This window comes from Nelumbo lutea, chromosome 1, assembly GCF_056320005.1.
Source record: "Nelumbo lutea isolate HS-2025 chromosome 1, American lotus-T2T, whole genome shotgun sequence".
NCBI classification, from domain to species: Eukaryota; Viridiplantae; Streptophyta; class Magnoliopsida; order Proteales; family Nelumbonaceae; genus Nelumbo; species Nelumbo lutea.
In genome coordinates, this window is record NC_142684.1 from 142,739,934 (window position 1) to 142,753,985 (window position 14,052).

At 33.5% G+C, this 14,052-nt stretch overlaps 1 long non-coding RNA gene across 2 annotated transcripts; it reads right to left on the reverse strand.

Annotated features, from left to right (window-relative positions):
• Nucleotides 1-10,385: 10,385 nt before the first annotated feature.
• On the reverse strand, nt 10,386-11,850 carry LOC148878037 (uncharacterized). 2 transcript variants are annotated; one of them, XR_016105172.1, is made up of 3 exons: nt 11,652-11,850; nt 11,232-11,518; nt 10,386-10,957 (listed from the first exon to the last, which is right to left on the reverse strand). It is a non-coding gene; the product is annotated as an uncharacterized LOC148878037 (long non-coding RNA). The 2 variants fall into 2 exon arrangements; XR_016105173.1 differs by having other exon boundaries at nt 11,232-11,472; nt 11,652-11,795.
• Nucleotides 11,851-14,052: the final 2,202 nt, after the last annotated feature.

Below are 14,052 nucleotides of genomic sequence, written 5' to 3' on the forward strand. Positions count from 1 at the left end.
AAGCTGAATCGGAGATGAAACCATTCTGGCCACCATTTTCCGATTCAACAGTTCAATCATTCAGATCAAAAAAATATTGATAGATAATGAAAAATATCAAAATAAATTAAATAAATATAAAGAAAAAATGCAAGAAAAAACATCATATAGAAAACTACAAATATATAAATATAAAAAATAATAAAATGCAACAAATACCAAAAAATACAAATATTTGTAAAAAATGCAGAAAATACAGATGAGCCTTTATACCATCCCTGCATGAAAATGAGCCTCCAGACTAAAAAAGGATCAACATCTAGACTGGTGTTCATTATACCTTTAAATCAATCAACAATTTGGCAATACTCAATTCCTAGTTGCAGTTCGAAACTGCAAACTGGAAATACCCAGTTTCTCGAAGATATCTCATGCATTCAACCCCCTATCCCTAAAAAATGAAATATCCAACCAAAATGGAAATTATTCATGAATTTCATTCTTTCAATCTTTTTTTACTAATAAAAAAAATATTGAGTACATTTATACATTCACCGCCATCGATAGTGGGTGGTGTCACAGTCACAGAGAGGAGAATGAAACTACCGGTTAATGTTGTTGTAGTCTGGTCGCGGGTGATTAAAACTGCCACTACAACTAAAGACTCGCTAGTAGAGGAGAGCAAATCCAAAAGCTAAGAAAGGAAATGCCTCTCTAGGTCGCCGTTGCAAAATCGTCAGTTGCCATAGGTCATTATAGGTTGTAATACGTCTTTGGATGTTGTTGGAGAAGCGGGATCTGTTCCTCACACATGGGCGCCTCACAGGCATATCCACCGTGCATTGGGAACATCTCCCATGAAAAATAACTATTAAGTACGGAAGACGTTTCCAATGCAGGGTAGGATGTGCGTGTGAGAAGTAGATTCGGACTCGTTGTTAGAATTCGGAGGTAGATGGGCTCAACCGCTCGATAGCTTGATTGAGCAATAGAGAATGAGAGAGAATAGTATGTCACCATTGCAAAACCACTAGTCGCCGGTCGTCGTGGATCACCAGAAGTCATCCAAGATCAAAGCAAGTGAGATGAGAGAAACGGAGAAAGAAAGAACGAAAAATTCGAAAATGGTATTTTTGTTTGATAAAACTCTAACCCAAATTCGATTTGCGATTCAAAGGGAATTTTTATTTTTATTTTTAATTTTTTAAATTGTAGAAAAAACATAAAGCCTATGAACTGCTGCCCGGGTTGAATGGTTTAGCTAACCGATAGTGGTCCTTTGACCAATTCAACAATTTTTTCATAATTAATAGTCCAGAGCAAAATTGGACCTAGAGACCTAACCAGTTCCTATGTTAAATGGTCCAACCGCCCAGTCCAATTCGGTTTTCAAAACCTTTTATTTAATTACCAAAGCAAGAAACCAATCAGACCCAACATGAGTATGTTAGGTTTCACCTCGGATTGGGGCTGGGCTGAAAATTTCGGGTTGAAGCTAGGGTTGGGCCAGGCCTCAGGCTAAGGGCCACAACCTTAGGGTTGGACTTGGGTTTAGACTAAGCCCAACGAAACCAGCCCAAGTTGCACTTGCACCTCTAATATGGACCCCAAACAGTCACAAAATTATCTCCACACCATACATCCCCTAAGCAAAGAGATTGTGGTAATATTTGTGCTTTTCTTATCTTCAACAAAAACAATTGCCACATCAGCAAAATAATGTTGTTTTTGCTGATGTGGCAGTTGTATTTGTTTACAAAATAAAATTATTTGCATTGGTGAGTAAATCTTAAGATGTAATTGTTGGGCAGTTTTGTATGCCCTTAGCTTCAATCAAAATGATGTACTTTATGAGTTTATTGTAAATGAATAAAAGTTCATATTTAATTCATGTTCCCTTGGTATGTTTCTGTGTAATACCCTTAAACTGGACACTTAATGAGACTCGTGCTAGTTTAGAATGTTCACAGCCAGTGGGTTAGTCTGGGGGGACCTATCCTGATAAGGCTGACACTATTGTGCCACCAAGTTGGTTGGGGTGGCTTGTCTCAGCTACCAGGGTGAGACCCTAGGCACATACATGTAGGATTAATTGAATCTTTGAACTAGACCAGATTTCCAGTATTACCCTGGACCTTGGAGATTGATGGGCAAAACTGGAAAGTTACACCCAACCCCTAGACTCGATTATGATACTACACTAGGTGTCAGATTGGGCTATCTTTGATATACCAATCAGTGATATCCTTAGCGGGGGTCAAAACCTGGGTATGTTGACAAAGTCTAAGAATTCATCTGAGTGGGTAATCATAGTGACAGGATCAGCCCCTTTATCAAACAAAGGTAATGATCGGGGATGCACCCTCACTGATGGAAACCAAGACTGCCAGCAACTAATTTCAATTGTTGAGATTTGTTTTGCAAAGTATATTTTATATGAGATATAAAAGTATATGTATTATGGTTTTTAAAATGTTTGTGAAAAGGTTTTAATTCCCGGGATCCATATAAGTAGAGAGTGCAACACTGTTCCTTGCAACTAAGGGAGAGGTCTTCTCTTGTCGGGCAGTGTTTGATCATTATGGGATAAAAGATTAAGTGTAAGACCATTGAGGATAATACCTAATGGGCTAATCTTGCATCTGCCCACAGTCCCTGGGTGTTACAAGGTGGCTTGGCCCAGGGACCACTTAGGGTAAGTGTTGGGCCCATAGAGCCCATTTGATGGGTTTCAGGGGGTGCACTATCTATAACAGTGTATTCAACCAGGCCTTGTAACAAAAGCTGGGTCGAATCCATGTGGATGATGTGTAGATCAATGCTTGGGTCTCACGCCATACAAGGAAGCCCAACTGGACAGTAGTTAGGAAGGTTAAGTGAGCACATAAGCTTAATGGGCATAAAGCCCATTTCGAATTGGACTTATTTATTAAGTTAAATGTGGGTGAATTCTGAGATGGATCAACAGATAGGATAGGGTCTTAACCCTATCCACTCAGAGAGTCCAGATCTGAATCATATTCAGATCTAGAAACCTCCTAATGAGATTAGGAGAAGGCTGATTTAATATGCAAATAAGATAAGGGTTTATCCTTATCACCTAAAGAGAGGTCTGATCCAAACATGATTTGGATCAGCAGCTCCTAATTGGATTAGGAGCTGATCTTTTAGGGTTACAAAAGCAGGAGGGGGCGGCAACCTTTAGAAGAATAACATAATCAGGTCCTCTTTAGAGCTGAAATCAGAGAAGAAAGATTTCTGCAGTCCCTGCAAAGATCTTTCTTGTCGCCTCCTTCCTGCAGCCGTCAAACATCCAGTTCGATCTCTAGTTGTGGGAGAAGTCAAGATTCGATCTTGACATCAGTTCTTTGAGAAAGAATTGATAGGAAGCTGTGCTCATGTGCCATCCTACTATTTCTTGCGAATGACAGAATTCTTGGAGAAGAAAACTGCTGATTCTGCTCCATCCTACACTACGCCATCTTCAGCGGGAGCAGTCTTTGGATCCTTCCTTGGGCGTGAACACCTTCGTTGGGAGATACTTTTTCTCCATATCAGGTATAATCCTCTCCTACTCCTTTTGGTTCAGATCTGGTTCAGTTTATGATTCAATTGATCATTGAAAATATGATTTTCTAAATAGGGAATGCGATTCCTAGTTGAAAGGGAGAGAAGAATTTTTGAAATTCGCCCGTTTATTCCGCAAGATTTGGGCGTCTATACGATGGATCTCTCATCCCTTCAGTAACTAGACAATTTTTCTTATGCAAAGATTACAAAATATAGAAAACCAACTTAGGTTGTGTTTGGTACTATTACTGTTTCTAATTGGACTGTTTTGGATTGATGGATACAAATTGATAACTAATATTTGTTGTCACATCACATGTGAGAATTACTTTAACTAGAATGATTAGACTTCACTTTTTGAGCAAGATGTTGATGTTTCTAGGAACAACCTCTCACACCTGTATTTTTAAGGTATGCTTATTTTAATTGTAAATAACTTCAAATAACAATTGTATTCTAATTTATATTAATAAACTCAAAATGTTTCAAGTTAAAACGACAATGGTATCAAACACAACCTTAATCAACTTGAAAACCTTAGTTCTAATAAATTGGAATGATAAAGATCTATTACCAATAAAACGCTGCCAACACTGTCCCAACAAATCATTGCAGCCACATATTGGGAACGTCTTCCTTGTCTTTATGCGGAGACACTCCCCATATGCCACTATAATAAGATCTGCTTTGGTGAGTGCAAGACCTGTTCGAACACCATTCAAATGACATTTACAGCCTTGCATTGAGAACATCTCCGTATTTCTGTAATTTATTTCATGGAGAGATATTCTCAATGCAAGGCTATAAAAGCTGTTTGGACGGGCCTTGCATTGACTGAATCCGGTTTCCATTGTAATGGCTTGTTGGAATAGTGTTGGAGAAGAGATCTGATTCTTGAATATTTTGATGATTAGATGTCGTACTGACGCTAAGATGGTATAAATCTGGCAATTGGGTTGATTTCAGGTCAGGATGAATTTTGTGTTGGGTTGTCAAATGCTATAACCTAACCTCAAGATTTTCGGGTTAGGGTTGACCCATGGGCCAGTTCGGGTCATCCAAAAAAAAAAACTGAAATTTTGAAAAATAAAGAAAAATACAAGAAAAATGCTAAAATTAAAAGAATTAACCTTAAAATTCAAAAAATAAAATAAAAAATCTTGAACATTTAACAATTCAAAGAGTAAACAAAAAAGAATAAAAACTAAATATTAAAAATTAAAGTATGGAAGCTTCTAACACAATGCATAAAGAGTCCCAAATCCCAATTAGATCTGACAATCGAATCAACGGGTTGACTCATGACCCAATCCAACCCAACCCAACCCAGTTTTTCTGGTTGGGTTGGGTCAGGTCATTCTCAAATTTAAGTAGTTAAACTATGAGACCCTAACCCTATTTTTTTTTTGTTGGGTTAGATCCGGGGTCAACTTTATTAACCATCACTTAAGTCAACTTGGAAAGTGTGAAATGGGCCAATATTAAACAGGGCCGTGGAATTTCAAAACCTTAAAAACTTAATCCAAACACGGTATTTCTTTTCACGAATAGCAAAGTCCATTAAAGGGATTGGAATGTTTTACAAAGGCTTAAAGATCATAAGTTTAGATTACTTCAATCCTGATTTTGCATACCACACTACTAACTACAAGATTACAAGCATCAAAATGTTTCCATGAATTCAAGTTTTATAACAATTGTCAAATAAAAATTTGAAAGTCGCAAAACTTTTAGGCCCCTTTCATGAGGGTTTAAGCTCTGGCTGAGTTTCTGTAACTCGACAGCTTTGATGGTTTTTTCCAAGTTCCAAACTTGGATTCCCGATGCCGGAAACTTTGGGAGGGAATTTAAGAAGAATAATCTAAATTCCTCACGAGAAAGGCAGAATTTGTTCAAACTAAACCGGTTCTTCCTTTTTTGTTTCGGGTGAGGGAGTAAGCAATGGGCTCTTTAAACTTTAGAGTTTTGTCACAAGTCTGAATGTAATTGTGTTGATTAGGCCTTCCTAATCCATGGTATGATGAGCAAGTTCACATGACCAGAGGTATAGCCTCAACCGTAGTTTGATCATTCCTAATCCATGGTATGATGAGCAAGTTTCCATTAGGGTAAATTGTTGAAACCTCTCTTGAAGTTTGATAATTGCAATCACCTCTCATGAAACTTGTGAGATAGTTGTATGTAGACCATTTTTTGTTAAAATCCTCTAAAAGGAGGCATGGAAATGTCAAAAATACTCAAGCATTTACCTTTTAAGGTATTTATTTTAAAATTTTTCTCTTCATGTGAATGGCTAGTCTAAGCCTTTCCAATTTTTTTTTTCTGAAATTGATTTATTTTTCAAAAATTCCCCTCATATTAATTGCTCAAAAGTTAAGCTGCAATTTTAAATCATTTTTTTTTGTAGTGTTATTGTTTTTTTGTGGAAACAAGCCTCAATAGTAATTGCATGGGTATTTTGGATATTTTTGTGTCTTTTGTTAGAGGATTCTAACAAAGGTGGCCTATTTGCAATTATGTTAGAAAGTTCAAGGGAGGTGATTGCAATTACCAAACTTAAAGAGAGGTTTCATCAATGGTTAGAAATTTTAGGGGATGTTGCAGTAATTTACCCTTTGCATTATTATCATTAGTATCTATTGAAACAAACAATGAGATGCACTTCCCCATCACTTAGTATATGTTTTGACATCGATGCTGCAGTTGCAGCACCGTTTTCTAATGTGTGGGTTGGAAGCACCGTTTTTTCAAAAAACGGTGCCTTTTTTTGTTTGGAATCCTTGCTGTTAGGTAGGACATTTCTTGGAGAAACAACAACTTTTTCTGTTTGGCACCATTGTTCTAGGAAACATTTTCTGCACTTCTATCCATTATCCAGTGCCACTTCACTACCCTGTTAGCAGCAACGAGCTGTAGCACTAACAAATGCCAAATTTGGCGTTGCTCCAAGCCATTCCTTCCTGATTTTCAAGGCGTGGCTTGGAGCACCGTTTTCTATGAAAAAACGGTTCCAAACAGATGGCTATTTCCTACAGCACTGTTTTTTCCTATGTGGCACTGATGTGGCATCTTTGCTCTAGGAAATGACAACAATGCCAAACAGTTGCTTAAATAATCTCTTCTCCTAAAATTTCTCCTAAACTACCACCCCTACTATCCCCCACTTTCTCCAAAATTATCTCTAATTCCTATTTATCTTCTAAATTATCTTTAATTCCTATTTACCCTCTCCCCTACTTCTTATCTATATCTATCTAAAGAAAGTTTGGATTAAAAAAATTTAAGAATTATCTAAATATTCTAATAAAATTATATAATAACTTTAAAATATTTATTAAAAACACAAAAATAATTTTATATTTTTACAAAATATATCACAAAATTATGTACTAACAATTTAAATTATATTTCACGGATTATCAATTTAAATGTTTTTAAAATACATAATAATATGTAATAGCTTTAAATAAAAAAAAAATTAAATAACAAAAAAATTAAATATTTTATAGATTATTTAAATATTTATCATAACTAGATTTTAAATAGTTAGAATAATGGAATTAGTAATAAATTTAAAAAAGTTCTTCAAAGTAGAAAAATAATTATAACATAATATTGAAATTAATAAGAACTTAATATATTACAAGATTAATAATCAAATTATGTAATGATAGTATAAATTATGATTTTATAGATAATTAAATTTAATAAATAATTAATAGTTTAGAGTTTAAATATTTTACATATTATTTAAGTATTTAAATAACTAAATAGAAAAATATTTAACATAACTAAGTTTTAAATAGTTTAAATAAAGAAATTATGTAATAAATTTAATAAAATTTTGAAAAGTAGAAAAATAATTATAACATAATATTGAAGTTAATAATAATTTAATATTTTACATAATATTATATGTAACTAATTTCACTTTATTAATAATAATTTTAAACTCTTAATCTATATTTATTATATAATTATATATACTAAAATTAATATTTATTGTACTTTAGTAATTATTTATTGTTTTTTCTGATAAATGTATTTTCAATGATTATGTATAAATTTATTTTGTTTGGTTATTTAATAGAAAACTTTCAACAATTATTGGAGATTAAACTACTATTATTGAATTATTGTACTTTTTGTATTTATTGTATTTTTGTTATAATTTATTGATTAATTAATATTTATTAGGGATTAAACTATTATTTGAGATTATACTGTTTATTGACTAAGTTAATATATTTTTAGTACTTATTGTATTTTTATAATTATTGTAATATTTTCAATAATTTTGTATTTTCACTATAAATTTTTAATAATTATTGGAGTTGGTTGGGTCTGGCCGTAGGGTATTTGGCTTACCAAATTGACCTAGTCAGGTTGGGGAGTTGGTCAACTGAAACCGATTGACCTTTTATGAAAATTGACCCACTCAAGTTGTATCGGTTTGGGTCGGATTTCACAAAAGGTCAATCGATTCAAAAGATTTAAACTTAAAAATTAAATTAAATTTTAAAAATTACAATGCAAATATTAAAAAATAAATTTAAAAATTAGATTTATGAAATAAAACATTTTAGACTGATCCAACTTGGTCAAATTGGGAAAATTTTCACTTTTTCATATTAAAATTATATTTAAAATATAAATTACAAATAAATATCCATGGTTAGGTCGTTTGATTTTGGTTGGTTTACAAATGGCTAAAGTGAAATTGATCCAACTTGGTCGAATTGGGAATTTTTTGAACCAAAGCCAATATAAAATACTAGAAAACCAACCAACTCGGGTCAAGTTAATCGGGTTGGTTGATTTCATAAGTTTGACGAATAAACATAACTAAAATTAATTATTGTTATTTTGTATTATAAAAAATTTATTAAAAGTAGTATATAAAATATGAATAATTATTAATTATTTAAAAAGTTGAAAATATAAAATAATTGCATACTCTTATGTGTTTCTATTAGGGTCATTTACTAGAATAGACCTTATAGTTTTACATATTTACTTAAACCTACCTTATAATTTTCATTTTACTAAAATATCCCATATATTTTACAACTTATTTACTTAATCAACTTTTTCATTAAGGAGTGTTTGTTTTGCCATTAGGCCCACGATTTTTTATTCCAAAACTACCCTTACACTTTTTTATATAGAAAACAAAATTGGCCAAATATAGCCAATAGAGTGGTCGTCCATATTTTATTAAATTTTTTTTTTAATTTATTTAAATGAACATTAGGGTCAACATTGTCATTTTCCACTATCATTTAATGGAAGATTGATTAAATCAGTTGTAAATTATAGGTGGTGTTTTAGTAAAATGCTAACTATAGGGTAGATTTTAGTAAAACCATGAAACTATAAGAGTATTTTAGTAAATAACCCTTTATATTATTTATCTTTTGCTTAATAAATCACGTACATTGCACGGATCCATGCTAGTTACTTTTGTTAAAAAGAAATCTGTTTTTGTTTTGCAAGATTCGTATTTATTAGATCACACATAGAGACGTAGGTTGTAATGGAAAGGTTCTTTCTAAATAGAGAAATCCTTTCCATAATGACACTTGTCTCAAATAAGAGGAGTGAATTCAGCCAAGAGACGTTGAGATGCTTCACATCTAACGTTCTATTATTCTCCTCTATATATAGGCTCAGTTTGGAAAAGTACAAGTAGAAATATGTAGAGTGCAAATACAAATACAAGATTTAGAAACAAAATAAAAGGAAACACATATAAACAATATAATTTGAGAACTTATGTAAAAAAAGTTTAATTTATACTATATTATTAGCACCGGCCTCATTCTCCCATTCCCCCATCTCTCTTTTCTCCTCAAACCTCTCTTCTTTCTCCCTTACCCCCTTCCAGCTCTTTCATTCATTCTCTCTTTCCTCCGGCCTCCTATTAAGCCACATCATCATGGCTTTGCCTTCTCAATCCTCTCCCACCCATTCACGGTACTAAACTCTCCGTTATTTGTTTGTTCACACTTCTCAACCTCAACAGCCATGAACTCTAGCTTTGCAATGAGGTCTTCCTACGACCATTAACTTAAAACAGTCAGAAACTACACAGAGATCGAGAGAGGTGTAGACAGAGTTCATATAGTAACCATATTTTTATAGAGAGATTGAGAGAGGGGTAGTCAGAATCATAAAGAGATCAAGAGAGGCGTAGACAAAGTTCATACAGGTCCATTTATTGGCGATTTATTTTTGGGAAAAGTACGGAGACACAGGATGCAGAAGTCTCCCTACAACTAGCCCTGTGAATTTGGCATCAATTCATGGTCAGGATGCATTCCCCCTTGTACTTTGGGCCTAATAAATTCTGAGCTGGGCTGATTTGTACTTCTCCCTTTATTTTTTTTCTCTTATTGCTCATTATATTTATTTTTTTCTCTCCTATTTTTCTTTGTTTTTTTTTTTCTCATTCTGCTCGTGGCGTTTATTGGTTCCTCTGTTTTTTCTTTTGACCAGTTGTGTTTTTGTCTCATCGTCGGTTTGAAGGTGTGTGGACTACTTTAAGTGAACTCTCCGCTCTAATCATGTTTGGACACACGCTCCGTCGCTCAACTCCACTGAACTCCACCTATTGAAACTTAACTATTGTTTCACCTCTGTATTCATTCAGATGGGGTAAAAACCAGTTTATTTTTTGGTTTCTCGATCGCCCTTGATATGTTGTCATCGTCGCTTTGTCCAGCGAACGACGTGAACCACTTTGGGTTAAGAAGACACCCAAGTCAGGTCAGGTCGCTTTAACGGGCCGGTTTAAATAGTACCTATTTTTGTTGTCTATGGAACACGGTTCGGTATCTAATTGAACCCACACGATTTCATTGCTTCTAACTTGTTAACAACATACCATTAGATACCACCAATCGTTACAGACCAAAACAGGGGACGATTTTTACCTTTGAACATTATGGGAAGGACAATGACACTACTGTTCATCGTCTTACTCTTCCTCTGCCTCTGTATTCATCCGAATACACTGGATTTGAAGCCTCGGTGAATCCAGGCGGTTGCTGGTTGCTGGTTGAATAGCTCTGACTTTGTTCATGATGATGAACAGTGTCTGCTGGTTGACACTGTTCCTGATGATGAACAGCTCAAGCAGGGATCATGATGGTGAGTCCAGGCGGAGCAGGGCACAAGCGGCGTTCTCCTTCGCGGTTGCTGTTCCGGTCTTGAGAGCTCTCACCAGGGGCACAGGCGGTGACACCGTTCTCTTGAAGGGCTGACATATTGTGGATTAGTATTAGAAGGGCGTTCTGCAATGCATCCACAGTGGTTGTTAACTCATCAGTCTCATAAACCCCTGCCGCGACTGGAGGATGTTGATGTTGAGGATCACCAGCATGAGACTAAGCCTGAGATCCATCACCTGCAAATACAATCTCTTAGAATTTATTTTTTCTAAATGCGAATGTTTGTCCAGATTCGCTGAGCCCTGAAAGGGCCGAGCGTTAAAATCCTCTAAACATCTGTCTGTCTTTCTGTCAAGTGTCTTCATATGGTAGAGAATTCCAACTACTGTCCCCTGTTTCCTTCGTTCTTACTTTATTAGTTTTGCATTTGCTTTTACTTAATGACAAAAAGAAAAAGTAAATAAAAAATAAGAAGGAAAGAAAAGTTATACCTAGATCAATCAATCTTACCTTTAAGATGCATTCCGGGTGTTGGAACTAGAGGAAGCTGCACCGTCGTCGTACTTGGGTTGGAGCTAGGTAGTTGGAAGAAGTCACTCCCACTCCTGGGTCTTTTTCCTCTACTCTGTATCACAGGGCTGCTCGACAGAGTTGGAGAAAACGCGATCGGGTTGATTGGCATTGCTGCGACTTGAGAGTCCACCAGATCGCTGAAGACTCTGTAGTGAGAGTCCGATGCAAATGCGGGGCACTTGGGAAGAGGAAGACGATGAACGGTGTCATTGCCTTTCTCTGATCTTTTTCAAAAAATGTTACCTTATTTTTGTTATTTTATAAAAATATCATCTTTAGTGATATTCAAGACAAAAAGTTACCCTTAAAAAAATGGTTGTAGGAGTTGTTCCGACAAAACAAGGGGGGTTTTCTTACCTCAAAACGTTAAAGACAACCGACCATTCAAGCCTAAAAGGGTCTGCTTTGCTAGAAATATTGGTCGCCGGCGTCGTTTTGATGACCTACCACTCATTTCAAGCATTCCTACCATCCCTAATATGTTGTTGTCATCACCCTGTCGAGCGAACGACGTGATGGCAGTCGGGTTAAGAAGACAATCGTATGCAATCGGGTCGGTCTGTGTTGCCGAGTTGGGTTAAGTTTATATATGTTGTTGTAGTGTGTGTTTCTAACAGAACCCGGTTCAGTTGTGCTGCCGATTTGGTTTCCAATCGAACCCGATTTTATTTAATAGTTACTGACTGATTAACCAATTACTCATTATTAATTAATAATTAGTATTCATCAATTATTTTTATTTAGGTTGCAAATTACTAATTGTTAATATATATTTATATATCAATTAAATCAATTCGATTTACTAATTAATTAATTAATTGTTGTTATTATAAATAAAAATCCCAATTAATAATTAGTAATCAGTAACTAGTAATTAATTTTTATTAATTAAATAAATTTGGTTAACTGATTACTTAAATGTTAATAACTATTATTATAACTAATAATAATTAAAAATAGGAAAATCCACAATAATTATGAAAATGAACATTAATTGCAAATTAATTCTGAAAGATATTTTGGAATTAATAAAAAATACTAGCAAGTAGTTTTAATTAATTTTCCGTAATTACTAAAAATAAACTGGGAATTATTAAAAAATTGATTAACTTTTTATGTGAAATTTATTGAAATATAAATGAAAATTGTTGAATAATTACTGAAAATGAAAAAAAAAAATTACTATAAATTATCCAAAAAAATACTGAAAATACCAAAAATGCAAAATAATTTTAAAAATGAATTTAAAACTATTAAAAAACACAAAAAGGCATAAAGAATTAAAAATTACTAATAAAATTACTGATATTAATGAAAATTTTCAATATTTCAATATTAATTTTAAATTTTATATGAAATTAATTAAATATTACTATTATTATCTAAAATTGACTATAATTATTTTTAGAAAATTATTTCAATTACAATAGTTGAAATATCAATTGGTTCTAACTTTTCAGTAATTAATTATTCATCAATACAAAATTTTGGAGATTAAACCATTATTATTTATTGGAGATTAGTTTATTAATTTAGTTGAATTAAGAGTGTTCATGGATCGAGTTTGTTGGTCACTCGGAACCAATTAACCATTAGTTAAAACTGGCCAACTCTAGTTATATCAATTTGGGTTGATTTTTGGTTTAGTTGGTTGGTTCAAGAGACTTAAACTTAAAAAAATTAAAGTTAAGTTTAAAAAAAATATAGTGTTATTATTAAAAAATACATTGAAAATTTTAAATTTATAATATAAAATATTTTATACTAAGAAATATGGGAATTTTCCCACTTCCCCATATTAAAAATTTATTTAAAATATAAAATATTAATATATATTTATGGTCGTTCGGTTCGATTTTGATTTCTTAACAAATGGCCAAACCGAAACTGACACAACCTGGTTAGGTTGGGGAGTGGTTGAACCTAAGCCAACCAAAAATACTAGAAAACCAACCAACTCAGGTCGAGTTGGTTCAGGTTATTCAGTTTGGTCAGTTTCATCGGTTTGATGAACAACGCTAGCTAAAATTAATTATTATTATTATTATTATTATTGTTATTGTTATTATTATTATTTTATTATTTTATTGTTGTTGTTGTTGTTGTTGTATTGCAAAAAATATTAAAAATAGTATATAAAATATAAATAATTATTAATCATTTAAAAAATTAAAATATAAAATAATGGTCCATTCTTATGTGTTTCTATTGTTTAATTTTCGTTTAGTAAAGCCCGTGTGTCTCATGGGTCTCCGCTAGTTAGAGCATAATTTGGGAAACTGGGTTAGACACAAGGCAAAGTGGCAAATTGAGGCCTAACATAAATCTTGGACCTTGGATTTGGGCCCAACCCAACTTGATAACAAGGCCTAAGTTTCCCAACCCAAGTCCAACTTTAGACAAATAGGACATAGGGGTTTTTGGTATAGTGGTGTTGTGTTTTGATTTAGGGGTCACCTCAGTGCTAGGTTTAGATGACTCAAACTAAACAAATATAAATCACATATGGTAATTGGTAACCCCTTTTGAGGTGAAACAGTTGTAAAAAAATTGCATTGTAAATGAAAACAACAAATCAATAGGTGTTGTGTGTCCGTTTAGCTCTAAATCACCCAAATTGAGTACCACACATCTTTACCCTTTAGGTAGGATATAAGGTCTTTCAAGATGTATGGTACAATGGCTTGCTCGTAGGGGTTTTTCATTATATGGTCACTCCCAAATTTAGTCTGGTTTGGTTTGGCCTTAAAGCAATTTG